This window comes from Leptonychotes weddellii, chromosome 4 (assembly GCF_054177405.1).
Source record: "Leptonychotes weddellii isolate Sample4059 chromosome 4, ASM5417740v2, whole genome shotgun sequence".
NCBI classification, from domain to species: Eukaryota; Metazoa; Chordata; class Mammalia; order Carnivora; family Phocidae; genus Leptonychotes; species Leptonychotes weddellii.
In genome coordinates, this window is record NC_138372.1 from 42663347 (window position 1) to 42687636 (window position 24290).

General features: G+C 43.2%; 1 protein-coding gene and 1 pseudogene across 1 annotated transcript in view; both read right to left on the bottom strand.

Annotated features, from left to right (window-relative positions):
• Positions 1–24290, bottom strand: part of LOC115942550 (disabled homolog 1) — a 1065325-nt gene that overhangs the window by 605982 nt on the left and 435053 nt on the right. The window lies entirely within an intron of this gene.
• LOC115937425 (small nuclear ribonucleoprotein G pseudogene) lies at positions 8432–8817 on the bottom strand (annotated as a pseudogene).

Genomic DNA, 24290 nt, shown 5'->3' on the forward strand with positions numbered 1-24290 from the left:
TGGGTATTATTCTTAACTAATGAGTCACTGAACACTACATCAAAAACTAATTATGTACTATACAGTGGCTAACTGAACATAATAGAAACAAAAAAACCAAAAAAACCAAAAAATCAAAAAACCAAAATAGTCAGGGGCCCAGCATGGTTCATTCACATGCAGTAAATTGAGGGAAGTGTAAAGAGGAGACCATTTATATAGGTATGGATATGGTTAAGGGGAACCCTTACAAGGGATGGTGAAGCACTCAGGCTCACGACAGTGACAGAGACTACCACCTTCAAGCCTGAGGGGCCAAGTGGAAGAAGCATGACTCAGAAGCAGGAGGAAGATAGTGGTAGGTGTGGTAGCTTTGGAGAGGGCTTTTCAATAGGAGGTCTGGTCTCAAGTAGAGGAAACTGTGGCCTTGGCAGGGAGGGAGCCAGGAGACTAACCGCCCTAACCCATCTCCTTCCATCTGATTGCCTGCTGGTGCTTTCCATTGGCCAAACCCGAGCAGAAGCCAGAAGGCCAGGGGACCCGTTGATGCAGTGCCCTCCCCCGCCCCCGCCACTGAGTTCGGTGGCACGGTGCCATGTGCAAGGGTGGAGACCAGATCTCAAGTGGTGAGCATAGACTACTGAGGACAGGCGGGTAGCATGGCATTTTAGAATATGGGTTCTAGAGCCTCTGGGCCTGCATTCCATTGAATCCTTGTTTGCCCACTGTGGTTCCTTGCATGAGCCACTTACTCTATGTCCCCAATTTTCCTAACTCTCGATCACAAGGTCATGTGTTCAAGAACCATGTTGGGCATGGAGTCGGCTCCAAAATGAATGAATGAATGAATGAATGAATGAATGAATAAAAGCTCTATGTCCTAATTTCCTTGTCTGTTAAACTGTTATAATAAAAGTGTCTACCCACAGGTTATCGTGAGGATTAATATTCCTAATCACTTAGAGCAATGCCTGGTACAACCTAAGTGCTATATTTAGCTTCAGCATGCACATATGGGATGCAATGGTGGACAAGAAAAATGAGTGAAAGGCTCTCTGAGTGTCCTGAACTGCAGCTCACACTGGACCACCCCTTGTGCTGTTTTTTCTTTCTTGCAGACACGGCCTGTGATGTGATCATTTTGAGAATCTGAGGTATTGGAGAAAGACCAGCAGGGAAGGGGAATCCTATCATTCCATTTTATTTTCCCCTCAGAGTCCTGTTACGATTTTTGTCTTCATGACATCAGGACCTAGGTTTCTGTCAGCTACCAGCATCTGCACACATCTGCCTCCATCCCTGATGATTCGGAACCAGGTCACCCAAAGTATCTGGCTGAAAGTCCTCCTCAGTCCCAGGTTCCAGGCTCTGCTTCGAAACACCTCTGGTTCTCAGCCAGGGATTGTGTTCTCCCTGGTTACCTCACCTTCTTGCCTTGGGAAGGGATACACTAAAAGCTGAGGAGTTAGAAGTTGCTTCTAACTGCCAAGAGTATAAAAAGATGTCCCGAACCAGGAGTCCAAAGAGCCATGTTCAAATCCTAGCTCTAATCTGTTTGAGCCGTGTGACCTTGACCAAACAACAGATTCCTTTCTTAACTGGAGAGTCCTTGGACAGAAAAGAGGCACTCGAGTTCTGCATATTCTTTTGAATGTAGGAGGGAATAAAAAGTCAAACTTAGTAATACTAGTAAATGGAGCAATGGACAAAAATTTAAAAACCTGTGTTATAATTTCAGTTCTTGTATGGACTAGCAATAGGACTACATACTGTCAATTCATATTACTAGCCCTTAGTTTTCCCATTTGCAACATATCGAGGTGGCTGATAGCTACACGTGGCTAGATGTAAAAGTGCTTTGTAAATTACTAGATATATTTGAGGAACATATTAGTACTGCCATCCTCTGATCTCAAATGCTAACCACACTAATTGGGAGCCAGTATTCATACACTTCACTTTCCCCACGTGGACACCTTACAGCCAACAACCTATTTACTGACCACAAAACCATGAGTAGTGGGGTAAATGCCAGGAACTGGCATCTTGGCTGCCCATAGCTTTAGTCCACACCCTGGCAGCACTAGGTATATTTCTTTCATTATTTATACTTAAGAAACCCCATGTCATCGTTCAAGTTCAAAATTTGAATAGATTGCCAGGCAGCTTATTGAATTATTTATTTTAACTGGCTTCTTTCTATATTGGATAATTCCTTCCATGCGTTTCCACTATATCAATAACGGGAGGCAATTATTGATTTTTTTAAAGCCATTAGATTCAATGAATTGTTCAATTAGTTTTACAATTTCAAATAGAGAAAGATGCAAGACTACCACTCTTGGCAGTTAGAAGCAACTTCTAAAAGGAGGATAATGCCCTAATTTGTAAAATGCGTAGGTGCAGGGTAGAGGTGGGCCCTGCATCCCACATGCAGATCAAGGCTTACATCATCATGGTTCGGATTTTATAGCAGTGTCTCTGAGCACTGTGTTTAGGGGGCTAGCAGCAAATGCATATTTGTGAGTGTTTATTCACTGGTATTTACGCATAGATATATTGTTAAGCTATTATAAATTCAGATGGATAATAAACACACAATGACTCTAAGAGACGAATATTAATAGACAATGTCATGTTCACCTCTGGTCCTAAATCGTTGAAGGCTCTCCATTTTCTATAGAATAAAGTTCAAAGTTCCAGGCAGACAAATCCAGACAGTACCCTTTGTGAAACTTAATAAGTGTTTTCTTGACTTCACACCTTTGTTATTTTCACACTCTGGAGTGTTCTCATGTCTCTGTCACTGTCCCTTCCACATATTGGGGAGGCAGGGAATCATAACACAGAGCTTCCCAAACTTCAGCCATCTATGCACCAGCCTCTCACACCCATTATCTAACTGCATTACCATTCACTTAATTTTACAGATGACACACTCTAGTACCTCCATAGGCACTCTAGGCTCCTGTTCAGCATTTACACCAATAAAACCATGGGGCTAAGATTCTAGTCATACTGTTTGTGGTGCACATTAAAACAGACACATAACTATTAAAATAAACCATGAACCACATAAAAATATCCTCACATAGTAGTCCCGATTCCCACATCACACTTTAGGGACTATTAGGGTCGTAGGTAAGATTTCAGGCTCTAGCCACAGGCTTGGATTTCAGCTCCAGCCACTTACTAGCCATGCATCCTTGGGCAAGGTACATAAACATGCTAGGCCTCAGCTTACACATTTATGAGGATCAGAATAGTATTGTGAAAATTACCTGAGAATACACGTAAAGCACCTAGCACTTGATGACCATTACTGTGTCCATTTCAGCAAACCTCTGCGGAGAGTTATTGCATTATGGTTAGGATCAAGGGTTGGATTCAAATCCTGGCTGTTGAGCAATTTAGGGCAAATCACTAAGTCTTAGCACTGAGTCTTAGCACCTTCACTGAGTTGCCAGGAGGTCAAGTTGATATAAATATAGTACTTAGAGCAGTTCCTATGCACAGGAAGCACATTAGAGATTCAGTCAGCAATTATGATTGCCTTTGCTATGTCCTAGACACCAGGCTATGTGCTAGTGATAGAAACAACCGAAAAAGAATTTAAAAATCTCCAGTTTTTATGTGCATTTTATATGCAAATGTGTGAAGGCAGACCAAGTACAAATTAAATAGAGGAGAAAATGATCAATTATGTACTGGACAGGGAGAAGGGAATAAAGGAGAGCTTCATGGAGGCGATGTTAGGTGTGGTTTTAAGGACTGAGGTGGGGTATTAAAGGATGATTCATGAAGACAATTCAGCCAACACTTCCTCTGGGAAGGCTTCTCTGATTCCACAGTAGTTAAGAGCTACTTCTTACTGTCTGAAAGGCAGAGACTGGTGTTGGACATCGGATTTTTGATGTTGAGGGACTGGCCCATGGTAAGTGCTTGATAAGGAGGCGATGAAGTCACTTCTCCTCGCCTAGCTTTATTTCCTTATTCATAAGATAAACCTTTCTCTTGCCTCTCTGCTATTCTTTCACAGATACTATTTAATATTAACAATAATGAAAACTCACATATATTGATATATGCTTTATACATATTTCATTTTATCCTCATAATGTTCCTATGAGTGAGCCCTATTATTATTCTGACTTTATAGATAAGTCATCTGAGGCTTTGAAAGCTTAAGTAACTCTAACAAAGTCATCCCCTAGCTTATAACATAGCTCGCTTGTCCCAAGGATATGTACCCCACCACTGTGCTACATTGCCTCTCAAAATGTCTAAATTTAAATTCTGTTTCATGAGGAAGTGATGTCAGTTCCTCAGATGGGGCCATTTACTGAATAATGCACAGCCACTTCTCAGGTAAGGGGGGAGGTGAAAGCAGACTGCTTCTGGGACCCGGCATTGGCTAGGTCTGTGCAAATCCACATGGTATGCAAATAGTTTACAGCAACAGAGACAGGTTTCCCAGAACGAATCATTCTCACTCCTGCTGCTGAGTGAGACACTGTCATGATGGTTCAGCCTGGCACGAGCTCAGCTGGACAAGGCTAATGAGGATGGAGGAGAGTGAGAACCTCACTTGAACTCCTTGGTAATCAGGGAATTATTAAGTTAATATACAAATATAATCTGCAATAAGATGAAGTGAAGGCAAACAGATTCTAATCACTGCTAACTTTCCCGTGTAACAGCTTTCATCAAGTAATATGCATGGGATCTCTGCAGGAGCACTAATCCTCTACGAGGCCCGTGGGGGTGGAGGTTCAACCACCTGGAGCAGGTTGGAAGGGAAGAAAAATAAGTAAACTGGAATCTTCAGTATACAGTAAATAGTCTTCATTTAGGCTGCTTCTATGGCTCTCAGACGATAGCCACTTAAAGCGGGGGATATTTCTTCTGGCTCCTCAACCCACTAAGGGGACATTCCACAGACTCAGAACATTAGCCTGGGAAGAACCTTGGAGATTTATATTCTCCAGCTCTCTTATTGTGCAGGTGTGGAAACAAGTAGGTGGTGGGATATAAAATAAAGATATAAAAATAGATAGCATGGTATTTTATGAACAATATTAACAATGAATCTAGGGGAAATTGTTTTCTATCAAAATGCAGGATCGGCAGGCTAGGGACTAATGAAAAACCAGTGAAGTCACCCTAACTCTGGCTGGCATCAGCGGGATATGAGGGGAGGGGACCACGCGGCTGCATTGGGCTCCACACCATTCTCCTGACGATGCTGACATGAGGAGGGCGGTCCATGCCTGATGTGGGGGAGGGGGCTGGTAGGACTGCCCTGAGGGCAGGAATCTGATTCTGTGTATAGGCCTATGTTCTTGAGAAACTCAGGCTACCCCAGGCCCACGGCTCTGTCCCCAGCACAGGCAATGACACTAATTATGCATGCGATGAGCTACACACCACAGAAGAAAGAGGAGGCTCTCTGGGATCATGTGGGGGACTGCCTGAATCTAGAGGGGGGAGGGCCAGAAAGGCTTTCTGGGGGAGTGATGTGAAGGAGCAGGAGGATTTAGACAAGGATAGTGGGATGAAATGACAAGGTGACCCAGGATGGCAATGGGGGCAGAGAGAACCACAAGCATGATGGTGTGGAAACCGGGGAGCATCAGTGGGGAGGTAACACCCCAAGGATGCTATCGCTATCAGCTTGTATTGTGTGCCACTGTACGTGAGGATGTGAATGCGCATTCATCAGTGCACCTATCAGTTATTGGTGACATAGAAACAACTCATTCCACAATGTGGACTCAGTGTTTACAAGGGCTCCAGTTGTTCATGCTGTCCTGAGTGAAGAGAGGCCTTAACACATAGGGCACCTTGCCAGAGGTCCTCCTGCGGCTACACCTGTGTGTGTGTGTGTGTGTGTGTGTGTGTGCAGGTATTCCCGTCTGGAGAAAGTGAGCAGAGCCCGCAGGTGTGAGGCTGAGCCTCACCTGACTCAGAAAAAGAAGAGGAAACCACTTGGCAACTTTGGAAGGCTGCTAGAATAATAACCGGTAGATAGTCTGTCAAGGCTCATGTGTACTCTTTAGCCTGAAAATCTCTCTCACTGACCAGAGAGCCGCTTACTGGAGTGTTCGGTAACCTCTCTGAGTCTCCTCTGTGAAATGGAGGTTTTAGGAATTTTCCTTTGTACCTCACAGGATGGCCTTGGGGATCAAGAAAGACCATCTGAAAAAGTTCAACAATTATTTTGTTATCCAGCACATTCTATTCACTTAGTCCCATCAATATACTGGTAATCTAAGAACTGGCATTTTAAATGTAGGAGTTTTAAGGATCAGAAAGCCCACTCTGGCTAAAGTCACAAAGGAAGCTGAAAAGAAACCGTGACACTGGGAGCCTAGACCTTACATCTTATGCACCTCAGCACCTCGCTCCTTGGGCTCTCTGCATGAGGGGGTGTGTGTCCTCTGAAGGAACAAGAGCCAATTAGGTGCTCACAGACCTCCCAGTTGACAATTTGTCACTGGCAGGTGCAAGGCATGCTCTGAGGGCACTCTCCATCTGAGCATCCATGCCCTCAGCACAGAGCAAACCATGGCCAATGACATGGTTCCTGCCCAGTGGGAACGCAAACTAAATGGTAGGCAGGCCGGCCATCCAAAGACTATTAGTTCCACTCACAATTTTATTTCTCAGTTTCAAGGACAAAAGCAAAGGTTGGAAAGTTTTGCTTTTTACAGAATACTGTGCATCTCAAAAGAGATCTCAATCTCACTTTTCTGAGAACATCCAATGTCTGCTCTAGCAACGTGGAACTTCATGTCAGAAAACGTGAGTCTGAGAATAAAAGCTGCCACTCACTAATTGACGATGACCTTGGGCTGGCTCACTGTCAGTATATTAATTTATAGATTGGGGATAATAATACCTCCTTCTCAGTGTTTTTGCGGGGAATACTTATGAAGGTGTCATCGGGGAGAAATCTGGAAGTAAGGGTATGCGCCCAGTAAAATGCAACTTTGGTGCTCTACTCCCAAGAAAGTTGTTTATCTATGGGTACCTTCCTTCTAGCATAGTGCCTGCCTTGGGGGAAGGTGCTCACCAATGTTTGTTGAAAGTTGTGTTTTTTTTTCTTTTCTTTTCTTTTTCTTTCTTTAGTGAGAGAGAGCAGAAGTGGAGGGGGGAGGGCAGAGGGAGAGAGAGAATGAATCTGAAGCAGGTTCCATGCTCAGCACAGAGCCTAACACGGGGCTCCATCTCACAACCCCGAGACAATGACCCCAGCCTAAATTGAGAGTTGGGTGTTTAAAAGAAAATGTGATTAAAAAAAAAAAAAAAAAGTTGGATGCTTAAATGACTGAGCCATCCAGGTGCCCCTCAAATTCATTTAAACTTTCAACAAACAATAAATATCTGAGTCTGAATATACAAATACAGAATTTTCTTTTGCTTCATATTTATATTTGATTTTTAGCAAAAAGTAAATTATGTGATTTGTTCCTGGGAGGGTTGTAACCTTATAATCAGAGATTACTTGGATTGTTGTGCTACTTTTCTTAGGGTCATTCTGAGGGAAGAAACCCAGGGAAACTCTGACGTGCACCCCACCCTCGCTCATCAAAATGACTCATTTAAGACTTTAAAAGTAGCTCTTCTCCTGGGATTGCATTTAAATTTTGAAGACGATTATAAAAGTAGCAAAAGTGACAATGAATTATAACAAACATCCATGAGCCCACCACCAATAATGGATAATTATTAACATTTTGCCACAACTGCCTTAAATCTTTTTTTAATAAAAAAATCAAATGTTTCAGATAAAATTAAAGTCCCCTCTCACTCTTTTTTGTGAGTTTCATCTCTTCCCTCTCTAGTGGCTACTACTTCATGAATTAAGTATCTTTTCCAGTCTATTTTTTTGAACACAGTTTATGTATGAACAACATAGTATTGTTTAATATTTGTGTGGGTTTTTAAAAAGATTTCCATGACTGAAATCATACTGTACATATACTAAATATAATCCTGCATACTTTTTCACTTAAATTATGTGCTTCAGATCTCATCATTAGCTTGTTCTTCTTAAGTCCTCCATTCCTCAAATAATGGGCATGTGGAGGGTTTATAGTTTTTTCCATTATAAATAGACTTGCAATGAATTTTCTGGTATATATCTCTTTGTGCACATGTCCACAATATTCTCTAGAGTGTGTCTGGAAGTTATGTACATATGCATGTGTATCAGAATTACTCGGTCATAGGAAACGTATACACTCAGAGAGCCAAACTACTCTTCGTAAGCATATTATCAATGTATATTTCATCAGAAATTCATGATAAGCACAGTAATTTTCCTTTATTCCTTCACCAACTTTTGATCTTGTCATACCTTTAAATGTTTGCTAGTCTGATAGATGAGAAATTATCTTTCTCATTCTTTTTTTTTTTGACTATTATTAAAGTTTATTTAACAAAAAAGTTCGATATGAAAATGCACACGACCTGATTTTTATATTGTAGTAAAACAGGTACTATGGAGGGGACATGTGGAAGCAGTTGATTTCTTCTGATGAACACACCCATTGTTTATACTAGCTCCAAGGCTTCTAACATGATGATACTATTTCCTCGTATTACCACCATTCTAATATTTTTCTGTTGCCCACTAGTTGCCATCTCCACACATTCATCTATCACAAGATTCATAAACGGATTGAACCCCCGCAATATTCCTTGGACATGTCTGCCACCATTTAATTTCAAAGACAATTTCTTGTCCATAAATTTTTTCAACTCGGGAGGGTGAGCTTTGCTCATTGTGTCTACTCGGCGAGCTCAAAGATGCCCTATCTTTCTCATTCTTATTTCAACTTGAATTCCCCAAATTGATTACTAAGGTTGCAGATACGTTTAATCAAGCATTTATGATTACTCTTATGTGAATTGCCTGTGCATTTCTTTTCCTTATTTTTCTATATAGTTTTTTCTTTTACTTACTGGTTTAGCATTTCCCTAGATTCTTGTCCTTTGTTATATATGACGAAAGTATCTTCAAGTGTGTGGGTGATCTCATAACCAGCAACCTTTGCTACACATTGGCTTTTTGTGTTTTTGTTTTTGCAATACATTCATTTGAAATTTTGAAGTGGTAGAATTTACCAGTCTTATCCTTTATATATTAGAGTCTTTGTCATATTTATGAATTTCCCTATAACTCATTTTAAGAGCTTTTGGATATCCTACCATGAGTTTATGTCATCATTTTAAGGTTTGTTTTTTGACATGTAGGTTTTTCCAAGGTTCTAAACCATACATTTTCTTCCCTTCTTTCCTTTCCCTTCCCTTCCTTGTTCAAAAATGTTCTATGTCTCAACCTGCCCTGGGTAGAGCTGTCTTCCCTTCTTCACACTCCCTTTTTACCCTTTCCATAACTCTTTATACCATCAATTCTACGCTACCCTAGGTTCTTACAGCAGAATTCTTGTTTTAATTCATTCATTTATCCTCAGTTCCCAGTGTAGAACCTGCAGAATAGATGCTTGAGAGAGAAGTGTATTCGCACAGTCTTAGTGGCAGTGATGGGAATGGGCTGTTAAACTAGTGAGAATACCACTGTATTCTGAGGTAGGCAAGGCCACCCCAAAATATCCTTCATACTGAAAGTGACAGAGGAAAATGGAGAGTGCCCAAAGAGGAGTGAGCCGCTAGTATGAAGAGGACTCTCGGAATGCTGGCCATGGAAGGAAAGATGAAAGACCAGGTGATGCACTGTCTGGGGTCTTGATAAGTTCCATTTACTCAACAAAAACCCTTTGCATGTCTACTGCTTGCTGGGCTCTGCTCTGGACAATTTACAGAGATTTGACTCCGAAGACCACTGAGAGGTGGCATACCTCTCATTTAAACGTCAGAGATGTTAAGAAGGTTGCCCAAGTCTGCTCTGAGAGGAAGTGGCAGAGACAGGATGACATCAGAGTCCTTGGTCCTGCAGTAACCTTGGTGCTGGTGTCCCTTTGCGGAGGGGCAGGAGGAGGTAGGCCCTAAGCACATGGAGGACAGACCGCCCTGGTTTCCTTCCTGCCTCTCTCTTTTATCAGCCGTGAGACCCTAGGCATGTCATTTAATTGCTTTGTGCCTCACATTTCCTCACTCTGAAAATGGGAATGCTTCATTACCTGATTTATAGTTTTTGTGAATGTTAACTAAGTAAAGACCTGTAAAATGTCAAGAACAGTCCTGACATTGTCATGTAAGTTCTTGCCCTTATGATTATTTAACAACATAGCGTGTTGTGCCATGACTAAACTTCCTCCCGGTATTGCCGGAGGGTAGATCTGAACCACTGGGAAGAGGTTACTAGAATTCAGATTTAAATGTGATACAAGGAAGAGATTTTCAATAACTAGAGTGGCCAGGGTGGCTTCCCAGAATAGTGAGCCCTCACCACCTTCCGGTGCTGTTTTAAGCTGCATCGAAAGGGCCATTGCGTGGAAGGGTGGACGGGATGGTCTTCTCCGAGAATCCTTAGAGTGCTAGGAGTCTATGAGTCCATGCAATATCCACCCAAGTTCCAGGCCAGTGACATCATTTGGCATGCTAATGAATGGAAATATTTTCACGCAGGCTGGCCGATTCAAGCCATGCGTACGATGAGAAGGGCAAATCTTTTCATGTGAAATTGTGCATGAATAGAGACTCATTGCCCACATAAAATGCATTTTGGGGAAATGGCTTTCAACAAAACAGGGTAACAATACACTGTAAGCTCTTGTGATTTGATCGTTTGCAGGACAAAGGCAAGCTGATGTTCCAGAAGTCACTGGTCTTGTAATAAACTGAATATTCCTCTCTGGAATCAGAGGTATACATGATTGAAACACTGTGGTTAGGGGATTGAACAGAAGGGAGTGAATTATTATCTATGGTGTATCTACTTGGTATGAGACAGTAAGCCTGGCACTTAATATGCCATCTTCTGTACTGTTTGATAGTCAATAAAATTAAGGCTCAGAGAGGTTAAGAGGCATGCTCAGAGTCACACAGCTAGACGTGATGATTTCAACTATGCTTCTTACATTATAATACTAGGGGCCAAAAGCTGGTGACTAATGGGTCATTACCTGCATTTAAGAATTTGAAGAATTGAATTAATTGTTAAGATTTAAAAATCAGGGTGTTGCATAAAAGTTAAATCCAGATTTCCAGGTTCTTTTGAAAAGTAGGGAGACTTGGCAACACCAGGTCCCTAGTCAAGTCTGGCAAAAATTAGGTGGAGGTGAGTAGCCCCTGCCCCTTATGGCTTAAACATACACTTCCAAATGTGCACAGCCTCCGTTCCATATATTATTACATCCTAATTTCAGTGGCCTGTTGACCCAGAGGGCGAAATGAGTCGTGATCCCTACTCTACATACTCTGCTATAGAAATTAAAGGGCAAGAGGGGTGACTGGGCGGCACAGTCATTTAAGCATCCAACTCTTGATTTTAGCTCAGGTCATGATCTCAGGGTCATGGGATCAAGATCCACATCAGGCTCCATGCTGAGCGTGAAGCCTGCTTAGGATTCTCTGTCTCCCCACCAACACTCATGTGCGTTCTCTGAAGGAGGGAGGGAGGGAGGGAGGGAGGGAGGGAAGGAGGGAAGGAAGGAAGGAAGGAAGGAAGGAAGGAAGGAAGGAAGGAAGGAAGGAAGGAAGGAAGGAAGGAAGGAAGGAAGGAAGGAAGAAATGTAGCACAAGAAATCCAGGAGGGTGGGAGGGAGTAGAGGAGGGGAAGGGGGGATAGAAGGGGAAGGAAATGAGGGAAATGAAGTCCAAAACTACAACCAGAAGTACCATAACCAGAGATGTTATCCTGCCTGTGTTCTGTTCAATTGACCAAGGGAGCCTTCCTATTTGCAGAATCTAGCAGCTTAGCACTCATTCTGGTCTGAATGCTCTTATTTCAGGAAAGATTACAAACCCAGCCTGGGGAGAAAATCAATATGCATGCTATTTCAAATAGCTCTTTGGTCAAGCCAAGGTCTTTCAGGTTAAGGAAAATAAGGACAGAATGTCTCATTAGCACACTGATCAGGCCTTGCCTCACTGCCCTATCTGATTCTTTCACTCTCTTCTTTGTTGCTAAGTCATCCTATTCACCTGTAAAATGGATCTTTTCCTGGATATTTAAAAGTCTTTAATTAAAACATCTTTATTATTGATCATCTCAAAGATGTCCACCCCCCTCCCTTTTTGTGTTTCTTTAACATTCCTTTCTTATCCAGTCTCTCAAAAATGTCCTTCCTGCTGCTCTTTTTCTATTAAATATTTGTTCTCTCAAAGAGCAGGAAAGTATCATATTGGTGAGCACTGGATGCTTTTCTTAAAGACATTTTGAAGTCCTACTTATAATTTTTGACACTGCCTTGGTTTGCAACACTGACATGACAGAAAACCTTTTTTCATTTCTCTCCTACCTATTTTTGTGACTTGGAAGGAGTCCATGTACCTCTCTGAAATTCAGGTCTCTCCTCTGGATAAAGCCTACCTTATTTCATTGTAATAATGGTTATATGAAATAACAAACATAAAAAAGGGCTAGGCTAATCTCCTACACATATTGCATATTTAATACATGGTAACTGAAATTAAATTTCTACCTATAACTAGCTGTATGACCCCAGGCAAGTCTGTTAACCTCTCTGGGCTTCCATTTCTTTTTTTTTTAAGATTTTATTTATTTATTTATTTAGAGCGTGCCTGCAAGTCGTGGGAGGGGCAGAGGGAGAGGGAGAGAGAGAATCCTCAAGCAGACTTGAGTTGGGCTCCAACTCTGCACTGAGCACGGAGCCCGACCTCACGATTGAGATCGTGACCTGAGTCCAAATCAGGAGTCGGACACTCAACCGACTGAGCCACCCAGGTACCCCTGGGCTTCCATTTCTTGACCTGGGAAATAGAGGGGGTTGGACTAGATCTCCAAGAGGTCTTGTAGCCAAGCATTCTATGTTTACTGAGCTGCAGGGATCCTTGACTTGCCTTTCCTACCCTCTGTGACAACCTTGAATGCAGAGGTCATGTCCTTTTACCTTTGTAGCCACAATGCCCGCCATGACCCTGCAGCTCACTAAAATATCTGATTTCATCACCAACATGGCAGCTAGCCACACAAACTCCCATTTACTGGTGTCATTCACTGGTGTCAGGGTCTTTGGACTTAGGGCTGCTCTTAACAATTTGATCATCCCACCTCAAGCTTCTCTAAAGGAGACTGTTTCCCTGAAGCAACAGCCATGGTGGCAGCTAACGTGTCCCTTCAACTTACCGCTCAGCCTCAGGTGACTGGATACAGATGAATGCCTGCTCCAGTGGCAGCTAATCTAAAGGCTGACCAGACCAACTGTCTGTGAGGCAGCCAGGTGGGAGGGAGTGAAAGAAAGAATGGAGAGAGAACACCAGAGAGGCGACATGGGGCAATGTGATGGTTAATTTTACCTATCCACTTGAGTGGGCCATCAGGTTGCCCAGATATTTGGTCAAACATTCTTCTGGATGTTTTGGGATGAGTTTAGCTTTTAAACTGATTTGGATTCGAACTGAAACATCAACTCTCCCTACGTCTCCAGTGTGCTGATTATATAGATCTTGAAACTTAGCATCTACAATCATGTGAGTCAATTCCTTATAATAAATCATACATATCTAAAATCCTATGTATTTATATTCCCTATCTATAGATAGAATAAATACCTGTTCTATATCTAGATACCCTATCTATATCTATATCCTATTCTATCTGTCTCTCTGCACAGCCTATTGGTTCTGTTTCTCTGGAGAACCCTAACTCAGGCAGTCAGATTCCTTGTTAGGGATCTGAACTAGGAGCTATGAAGGGCATGATGTAGCTAGAAGCAGGAACTAAAAGTGAAAGGAAGCAGCCAGAAAGGTGAGGATGAACCAGGGCCATGAGAAAGAGTCACACCCTGGAGGGGTTGCAGCAAGTCCAAGTTCAAGTAGCAGCAGGAGCCGAGATGCTGTTGTGTCTGCAAGGGGAGACCAGAGGGCTCCTGAGCAGCAGGTGGAGGCGGTATGCCCTTTCTCAGTCACGCTTAGCCCGGATGGCTCCCTGGCTCCAGTCCTTCCAGCACATCTGATTCTACTTGTGACACTGCAACACCTGGTGACCTTTAACCCCAGAGGCTGACCACATCAGAGGCTTAAAGTCTGTTGGGAAAGATTAGGGTGAGGAAGGGAGAGGACAGAGAAAAAGAGGAAAAAAAGAAAGAAGGGGAAGAAAAGCATGGGGGGAAATGATGAAGAAGAACAAGAAGGGCAGGGTAGGGGTAGTTCGATCCGATGGGTAAGCGATTCGGGCTGAGGGCCAGTTACTCTCAGGTTTCTAGTGGTCCTCAACCACTGCAATCAAGATAAGAGGACTCTCCTCTCCGTTTCTTGTTCTTTACTTAATAAATAAATAAATAAGACAAACCTGCCTATTTCCTCCCTGGAGAATTGAATGCGATCAGTTCTGGCCATAAAGCCCCCTGGAGAAATTCACGGTGTTCAGGAAACATTAAGAGGCTGAAAGAAAGATGGTTTCTAAATCTCAGAGGAAGAAGCTTCGCAATGAAGTCTTGGACCTAATCATTTTATCCCTTCCCTCGGCCTGGTCACACTGCCAATTCCCCCAGCAGTAGCAATCACTCACAAAGGAAGAATCTCAGAGCCCAGGCGCAGATTCTAACCCACAATCAAATAGAAGCCTGAGTTCTCCGCTCATACAATTTCTGGTAAACACTGTCAATTTCAGACTTCCAAATGGGGAGTATATTTTTATTCATTTTAAGTTATGCTCTCTTTCATTTTCTTGGAAAATGGGACAACGGGGGCAATCTGAGGGGTTTGATTTTCAGTACTTATTTATATTTTCAACATATATATACACCTGTCAAGACATAAAGACCTGTGCTTTGATGTTGAGACAAAGGAAGCACCATTCCTGCAGGTCCCAAGTGGAATATTCAAAGGCTTGGGCTGTGGGGCCATCCTTGCTTTCAAGCTATACCACAGATTAAAGGCAGAATTGGCTCAGACTTTAGCTGGGAGAGGGCATTAGCAAATGAATGAATTATTCTCTGTTTACAAAACCCATGAGCTTTCTATTGGCTGGGCTCCTGGCCGTCTTTCCTTGCAGACCATTAATAAATGAAACTCTATTTGGATTTTACAGGCATATTTGCCATCACTGTCACACGAGTGGGCAGACTGGTGGTGTGGAAAGCGTCAGGCTCTGGAGTCGGAGAGCCAGAGATCCTAATCCTTGGCCCTGGCATTTACTGAACCTGTGGCCTCTAGTAAGCTTATTTATCCCCTCTGAGCTTCCCTTTTAACATCTGATAAACTGAAGCCACAGAATCTAATGCTGACAGTTTTTTTTTAAAGATTTTATTTATTTATTTGAGAGAGAGAGCACATGAGAGGGGGGAGGGTCAGAGGGAGAAGCAGACCCCCTGCTGAGCAAGGAGCCCGATATGGGACTCGATCCGGGACTCCAGGATCATGACCTGAGCCGAAGGCAGTCGCTTAACCCACTGAGCCACCCAGGCGCCCTAATGCTTACAGTTTTTATAAATAAAATCATCGGTGCAAAGTGAGTGGCACCATGCCTGACACTTGGTAGGCATTCAGTAAATCTTCCTTCCTTCTAAAAAGGAAACTTCGCAATTTAAACAACAAAGAGCCAGGGACAGCCCTGCCCCAGGCAACATAATATTTCACCACTGCAACTGGATTACAAGCAAAAGGGTAATTCGGGAAGTTGCTGACCTGTGCTCCTCAGGGCCAGAACAGCATGTTGGTTTCATAAAGAGAATGAAAGGTGATCCCTTTCAGCAGCCTGTTCTACCTGAGTCAGGAGCGAGTTCACCTGGGTCTCTGGCCTTCTGCTCCTCTCCAGAAGTAGGTCTCAGGCTGCCCACACCCAACCTGACACAGGCATAGAGAAAGCCCTCCATCCTGCTCTGCACGAACGTGGCTAACTACCTCATCTCCAGGAATCAAAGCCTGGCCTGACTGGTGGATGGAGATGTGCCTACTGCTCTTAACTTCAGCTGATCCCCCTGGACACGGTGTCTGACCTGGTGACAATTGCTGGCTCCTAGCACTGGGCATGGCTGGCCCATCTGATGAAGCAGCAGGTAGAGAAATAAGTCATGGGCCTTGGAATGGAGAGGAAAAGATTTCCAACCCTGCCTGGGTCTATGATTTGGAATCTTAGTTTTCACACCTATAAAATGAGTATAGCTGGACTTACAACCCAGGAAAGCTGGATTTGCAAATAATGTAGGTATTAGGTATCTGGGACTTGGTAGACTATTTATCTATGTTCTTTTCCATTATGTTTCCCATTGCTGTCCAGTTTGTAAGACATTTTAATCGTCAAGTTTCACACTTGTTATCCCAACTCTGTAAAGAAGATATAATTCCTTTTCCTCTATATTTTTAGTGATAGAAACTGAAGCGCAGTGAAGCTCTGGGATGTTCTCAAGTGGCATTTAGCGAGTGGCAGGGCTGGGATGTGAACCGTGGTCTTCCAATTCTAGAAGTTCGAATCTTTCACATCTAATTCGAGAAGTTAGACTGGCAAGTGCATCTACAAATTAGAGCCCTGGACAGGCATTTTATAACGTTACAGCTATTGCCACCCTTAGAGAGTCCAATGTGCCCATTTCGGAGGTGGAAAAATGGGGCTCACAGTGAGAAATAACTTGCCCTGGGTCGCACCACTGTTGGAGGCAAAGCTACAGTGAGAGTTTGTCTTTGCCCCTCTTCTGACTCCCATGTTGGGCTCTTGGCTCCTGAGCTGAAATTACATACTGGGGATGTGTGAGCTGATTCAGCTGCAGCTCTGTTTTACACACTCACGATGTGCCCTAATGCCCCTCTACAGTGAGATTTAAAAAACTGAGACTCAGAGAAGTTTAGCAACTGACCTCAAAACTCAGTCTGGAAGGCAAAGCTGGAGCTCAGCCCTGGTGCCTCTGACCTCGGCTCTTTCCCCTGCCCCGAGCTGCAGCTCACAGTGGTCAGAGCTAAACAAATGCACAATGCATGCCTTCACTTTTCATTCAAATCCCTCACTGTAGAGCAACTCTAAGAAAGTTTACCAAAAATCAGTTCCCTGGATGACCAGCTTGCAAAACAGGCAAACAAACACAAAAACAAAACCATTTCTCAAAATTACATGGAGCTTTAGAGTAAATCTTTATACATAGTAGAGTAAATATTTTTTTCCCTCCCTCCCTCCCTCTCTCTCCTTCCTTCCTTCCTTTCTTTCTTTCTTCTTTCTCTTATCTCCTCTTTTTCAAAAACGCTTGGCTATTCTGGGCCCTTTACTCTTCCACGTGAAGTTTAGGTTCAGCTTGTCAATCTCCCTGGCAAACTCTGTTGAAGTTTTGATTGGAATCACTTTGAATCTTTACATTAACTTGGGGAGAAGTGGCATCTTTACAGCACTGAGTGTTCCTATCCATGAATAGAGTATTATAGTCTCCATTTGTTCAGGTTTTCTTCTATGCTTTTTAATAGAGGGGTCTATGCGTGTGTGTGTGTCTCACAAGAAATTCACTCAACAAGAATTTATTGAACATGTGGTATATTCAAGGCCAAAACGGGCCCATCCTGTGTAAATAAGATTTTCTATTTTTCTCAACTTTAACCACTTTGGTTATTCTTGTGCCAATTTCACAAGTGGCTCATGAGTTTTCATTGTGTATTTCTAACATTTGAACTTGAAACTCACAGCATTTCTTACCACTGACAATGCACAGGAGGGGAGAGATTCCTGGGATTCATTCAGAACCACTCCTTTCTGTTAGGGGTGTGTGTGTGTTGTTTCAACTTCCCTGGGAATGAAAAAGCCATGGAAGGCCCAAACTCTCCAAACCTCACTGTGTGTCTTCCATCACCAAGCTGCCACAGACAGAGCTCTGATTCTTAATATTGGCGGTACTGGATTCTGTTAATTAGCCATTTTTCTTTCTTAAACGCAAGCATCTGAATAGTGATTAGATCACACAGGCCTTACTTAAAGCAATTAGTAGTAAATACTTTAGCTTTGTTCAACGAGGTAGGATCTAGGCAGCTTAATCATGTGGGGAAGAACAAAGAAACTTCAGAAAGAATACACTGGTTGTTCCTGGACTTACTCTGCGACTGGCACCTAATCTGTAAAACAGCAGTGGGATTTCAGAAATAAATGTTTCTTAAAGAGAATGCACAATGCTGGCCCGAAAACTGCGGCATGGCCCAATTCCTTTGATTGATGCAGTAAATATGTATTGGGGGCTAACTTATATTCCAACACTGGGCTAGGGGCCAGAATATAAACATCACAAAGATAGTCATGGTCTTTGCCCTCATGCTCATGTAGTCTAGTGAGGAAGAGAGACAAATCACGCAATTACTAAAAAGCTTATTCATTAGATAAAGAAAAGCACAGAGAAAGCACACAAGGTACAGGAGTTTAGGGAAGGGGGATGTGGCGTAGGGAAAGACCCTGAAAGAGAGGATGGCTAACTTGAGAACATAAAGGGAGGTTAGCATATGTAGAGGGTAAATAATAAAGTGAGGGTGGGAAGTGGCAGGAGATAGGAAAGGAGAGAAGGAGACATGGGCAGATCATGCAAGGGACAGGAAACTGTGTTTGGGAATTCAGACTTTAACCAGGGCAGACTTTGCAATCATGGGAAATGCCAGGAACAGCAGATTTGCTGTTTGGAGAGCTCATAAAGGTCACAATGGGGAGAACAGACTGAGAGTGACATGGGGAGGTGGGAAGTCCAGGCCAAACATGAGGACAGGAGCACTAGGAATAGATGGAAAAGTGGAAGCTCAGGAAAGATGAGCAACTTGCCTTCTCCCATCCCTACTGAGTGGTAAAGCAGGATTTTGAAACCAGTTCAAGAGGGCCCCCAAATCCTGTCACTTTTCCACTGCACCCAATTTCCCTGCCATGTGTAAAGGACAAACTTAGCGTGGGGGGATTAAGGAGTAGAGTGTGAAATGGGCTGGAGGGAGAACACACTAGAAAGGGAAAGACCCACTTGAACCCACACGCGAAGGGGGACCTAGGGAAAGGAAGAGAAAGAAATTCATGTTTGTCGGTCACCGTGGAAGAGATTGTCTACCACACTTCTCAAACTTTAAAGTGCACAAGAATTCCCCGGAGATCTTGTTAAAGTGCAGACTCCGATTCAGTAGGTTTGGGTTGGGGCCTGAGATTCTGCATTTTTAATAAGCTCCCAGGTGAGGCCCATGCTGCTGGTCCAGGGACCACAGTTTGAGAAGCAATGGTGGAGGAGTGGTTAGGAGCCCAGGGTTTAAGGCAGACCAGGAACTGAATCCTGGCGTGGGCACTTATCAACAGTGTGACCTTGTGGAATGTATTAGTTCACAGGGCTGCTATAGCAGAATACCAAAACCTGGGGGGCCAAAAACAACAGAAAGCGATTGTCTCACAGGTCTGGAGGTGAAATGTCTCAAATCAAAGCATCAGCAGGGCCAAGCTCTTTCTGACAGTTCCGGGGGCGGGGGAGGGGGTGCTTTCTTGCCTCTGTTAGTGTCTGGTACTTGCTGATAAGCTCTGGTGTCCCTTGGCTCGCAGATACATCACCCCAGTCTCATGGCTGCCTTCTCGCTCTGTATCTTCATTCACACTGTCTGCCCTCTGGCAGTGTCTGTCTCTGGGTCCAAATGTCCCCTTTTCATAAGAATGCCAGTCATGTTGGATTAGGGTCCACCCTAATGACCATTTAAACTTATTTCTATAAAGACTCGATTTCCAAATAAAGTCACATTAGGACTTCAATATGCCTTTTTTTGCTGGGGGGTGGGGGGGAGACATATTTAACCCATAACAGGCAAGTTATTTTACCTCTCTGAGCCTAGGTTTTTTTATCTGTATAATAGGGATGATAATTCCTACTTTTTTTTTTTTTTTAAGATTTTATTTATTTATTTGAGAGAGAGAGCATGAGCAGTGGAGAGAGGCAGAGGGAGAGGGACAAGCAGACTCCCTACTGAGCTGGAGCCCGATGCGGGGCTAGATCCCAGGACCCTGAGATCATGACTTGAGCCAAAGACAGATGCTTAACTTTTGACTGAGCCACCCAGATGCCCCAGTAATTCCTATCTTATAAAGTTAAATTAAATGAATAAAAAGGGCAGAGTGCCAGCACACAGGAAGTATTACTAGGCATTTAAAATCCATCTCATTTAACTATCGCTACCACCTGCCCTGTGATGTCTGCTTCATCATTCCAACTGGATATCAGAAGAGACCGCGACTCAACAAGGACAAGAAACTTGCCCAAAGTCACACCATTATTAAGATTTAAAATCCAGTTTTCTCCCAAGCCCATGATGTTTATTCTCACTCCAAGGAGGCTGACTAGGGGTACTGGCAGTGGAGGTGGGGTTAAAAACTATTTCCTGCAGAGGCAACAGCAGAGAAAGATGATGATTATTTTTATTTAATCGTGGAGGGACATGTGCCGAATACAGAATCTGGTTTCAAAATGCCCAGAATCACAGATGAAGTGTTCGGAGAGTGCAGGGCTTGGAGGGAGGAGGGGGCAAAGGACAGATGATATATGAAGTCCAGTGCATGAATCATGTTCACCAGTTTCTGTCATCCTTTTTCACGTTGCAAGGCTGCATTGGCACTTTTTTTTTAATAGGCCACAGAAATTCACAATCAAAATTTCAAAGCTAAAAATACCTCCATGCCATCCTGGAAAATATTAAACAAAACAAAAAACAAAACAAAACACCTGAGTGCTTTCCAGCCAACAAAGAGAGAAATGTGTAGGCTGTGATGAGTAATTGAACCTACTTTTGTCTGTTTGCAATAAACATTTGCAAAACACATTATCCTTTTGACATTTCCGTGAGGATTGCTCATACTCTATTTTCTGCAAAATGCCTTCCACTCTTACTAGGTTCCTGTAATTACCTCTTTGGAAAAAGACCATCTCAGGCTTCAGAGACATTATCAATTTTCAACAGTTGATTCCTAATTTTTGTTGATGTTACTGTTATACTGAGCTATCTCTTGAGGGCGGAGAACCAATGCCATCCTAAGCTATAGATAGATATGGATAGCCTGAGAGCTAGCCAGAAGAGTGATGGGGATGGAAAAGCAGGTGGCAGTTTGATGATATTCCTTCTCTATTTGTCAATCCTATGGTCTCTGCATGGCCCAGCTGCAGTAAAGGGAGCTCCAGTGCCTGGGTTCTGACCCTCTGTCATTTTCAAGCTGTGTGGCCCTAAGAAAATTGCTTGAACATTCTATGCCTAGATTTCCTTATCTACAAAACTGGGATAAAAATAGTACCTATATCACAGAATTATGAAGATTGAGGAAATTAATATGTATAAAGAGTTTAATGATGTGCATCTTATAGTATCCTCAATAAATGGTAACTATGATTGTGATTATGCTTACTGGGCATGAAGAATGATAGCCTGGAAGCCAGAAGATGTTGTCACTTATGGAGTGTGGAATCTCCTTGATTTCACTGGCAAAATGGACCTACACAGCATCCACATCATGCAGAGTACTGTAGGGAAAAGTAATGAGTCTGTAGGTGTTTTGTTTTGTTTTTTCTCTAATTGTGATGGGATGCCACTGAGGTGCTTTTTAGCAGGGGAATTAGATGATCAGATTAGCATTTTACAAAGTTATTCCAACTACTCTTTGGGGAGTAGACTGGGTAAAGGTGATGCTAAGAAACCAGGCAGGCGAGGCATTTACAAGGGCACTGACCACGGCGGTGGGGAAGGAGATGGAGCGAAGTGGACTTAGCCTGTGAACTTCAGGCAGCTTCCCAGGACTCGGTCGTAGAGGGGGGAATGTGAAGAACAAGTGCACAGAAGAGAAACTCACTGAAAGGTATGCAAGTATGTATGAATACTCTGGAGCAATGGCAGAAAGAACAATAACAAAAAGGAATAGAAATGCCTGTATGGAAAAGAAGAGAAGAAGGAAGAAGACCAGAAACTCAGAGATTTGTGGAGAACCTACATTCTCCACGGGGTGCTGCAGCACTGTGGGCTGATGGGGCAACATGGTGAAGGTCTGGCAGAAGAGGACGCTGCCATATTTGAGGAACACTGTGCTGGTCACTTCTGCACAGGAACCATATAGCTTTGACTTGGTGCTTAGTCATATTATGCAGGTGTGGCCTTGCCATCAAAGGATACAGTAATGCCCTCCAGCACAGAAATGACTTCTTTTGTATCCCCAGGTATATTTAGCACAGTCCCATGGATATAACTGAGTTCTTGGTAAATACTCCTTGAATTTGGAAAGTTGTTGAGTGAAAGGTAAAGCATTTAATAATCAGCAACAATTTGAGAGCCTGTGTTAGGCTTTGGGAAGATAGAAGATGAATGAGAGATGGACACTGACCTTCCCTACCCACCTTTCCTTTCCCTCTCTCTTCTCCCCCACCTCCTTCTGTCTCTGCTTGTCTGTTTCATATATATATATACATATATATATATATACACACACACATGCACAAACATGCACCCACATACACATGCACAAGTGTGCACACACACACACACACACACATACACATCCCACATACTGCACCAAAAAGGGGAACCACCAACTGGGAGTCCAATATTGAATCTTTGCACAGATAGAATCTGGGCCCGCGTGATGTGTCTCTCATCCTCCTTAGACCGACAGGCTAGCTAACAATGGCATGCCCTCTTCATGGTAAAGTACACGAAAGCAAGCCCCGCTCTACAATCCAGTTTGAAGCCTCTGCTGGCACCATACCTGCTTACATCTCATTGGCCAATGCACGTCACAAGGCAAAATCCAAAGCCAAGGCGCAGGCACGTCAAATCCACCTGCAGCAGAAGCCGCAACATTACCTAAACGGTATATGTACCAGGACAGATCTAGAACCATGGTTACCTTGGGCAAGTCCTTTCCATTCTCCAGGTGTCCTCACCTCTGTAAACAGCTTGGATCAGATCCATGTGTCCTACAGAGTGAAATCCAGCCCTCCAGTAGCACACAAAATGAATTTAGATGGCACATGAAATTTAGTCAATTCTTGGGTGTGGTATTAACTAATATAGAGCACAGAAAGTGATGATGATTCACTTTTGAATTTGCTTTCAATATTGCCAGCTACATCAAGGAGAAAGTCTGAGTTAGTGCCCATGACAAGCCCAAAGCCTTTGCTGACTTCTCCTTTTAACAATGAGCTGGCAGACAACAGCACCGAGCGAGAATTTCCAAAGAGTGCTTTGTTTTCATTTTATTTATTTTTGACTACAGTATATTTATAGCAAGTGAGGCCAGATTTCATTTAGTTATAAAAAGCCTCTTTAAAAATACATGTGAGCCAATTTAAAGAAAATACAAAGTAAATTATTGGTGACAGGCAGAGAGCAAAAAATCATGGCCATGGGCTTGAATAACTAAAGTTTGGGAAATTCTGGATTTGACCATCTTTAAGGTTCTGAGATCCTGTGATCACTGCCAACTTCATTGTTCCAGCTGTGGTCTCTACTTCCACCCCAACGCTTTCTCAGAGGAAGATGAGCAGCCTTCTCTTCTGACGGCTTCTACGACCCTTCATTTCCCCCTCCCCTCTACATCTGAGCGGCCCAGCTGCCAATATGACTACCCAGCCAGATGTATTTGATTGACATGCTCATCCCTGCACAATGGGCCAGAGTCAGTCACCCTGCGGCCGTCCCTGCCCTTGGCATTGTGACGCATGGGCCCAGATTCCAAATGTCATGTCACATCTCCTCATGGCATCAAAGCACCCTTGAGAGCAGGAAACCCTAACAGATGGCTGAAATGCCTTCAAAAAGACTCCCCCAGACAGCCCAGGAGATGTACAGAGCCCTGTCGGTGGTGATGGGTTGCAACATATGCTCAGCAAAAAACGCCAAAGGGAAGAGAGGTTCCCGCACCCACCGAGACCGCAGAGTGCTGGTTCAAATGCTGGGTATCAGCTGCCTTAGACAGAGTGCCATTTGCTTTTGCAAAATATCTGTTTTATAAATCCCTGATCTCAATGCTTAGTATCCTGGACTTTTAAAGGTAGTGATGGAAAACTTTTTATTTACATTGAATATTTCATTACAAAGCAGATGAATGGGGAAAGGTCATTTTCCCTCAATAGTGGACTGTCACTCCCTCTGGTCCAGGAATTCCTAACCTGCATTTTCTGGATCCTTCAGAAGCACACAGCTGGTCTTAAAGAGGGCTGTGAACCTTCCAAAATTACCTGCAAACATTTTGTGTGTGTGTGCAACAC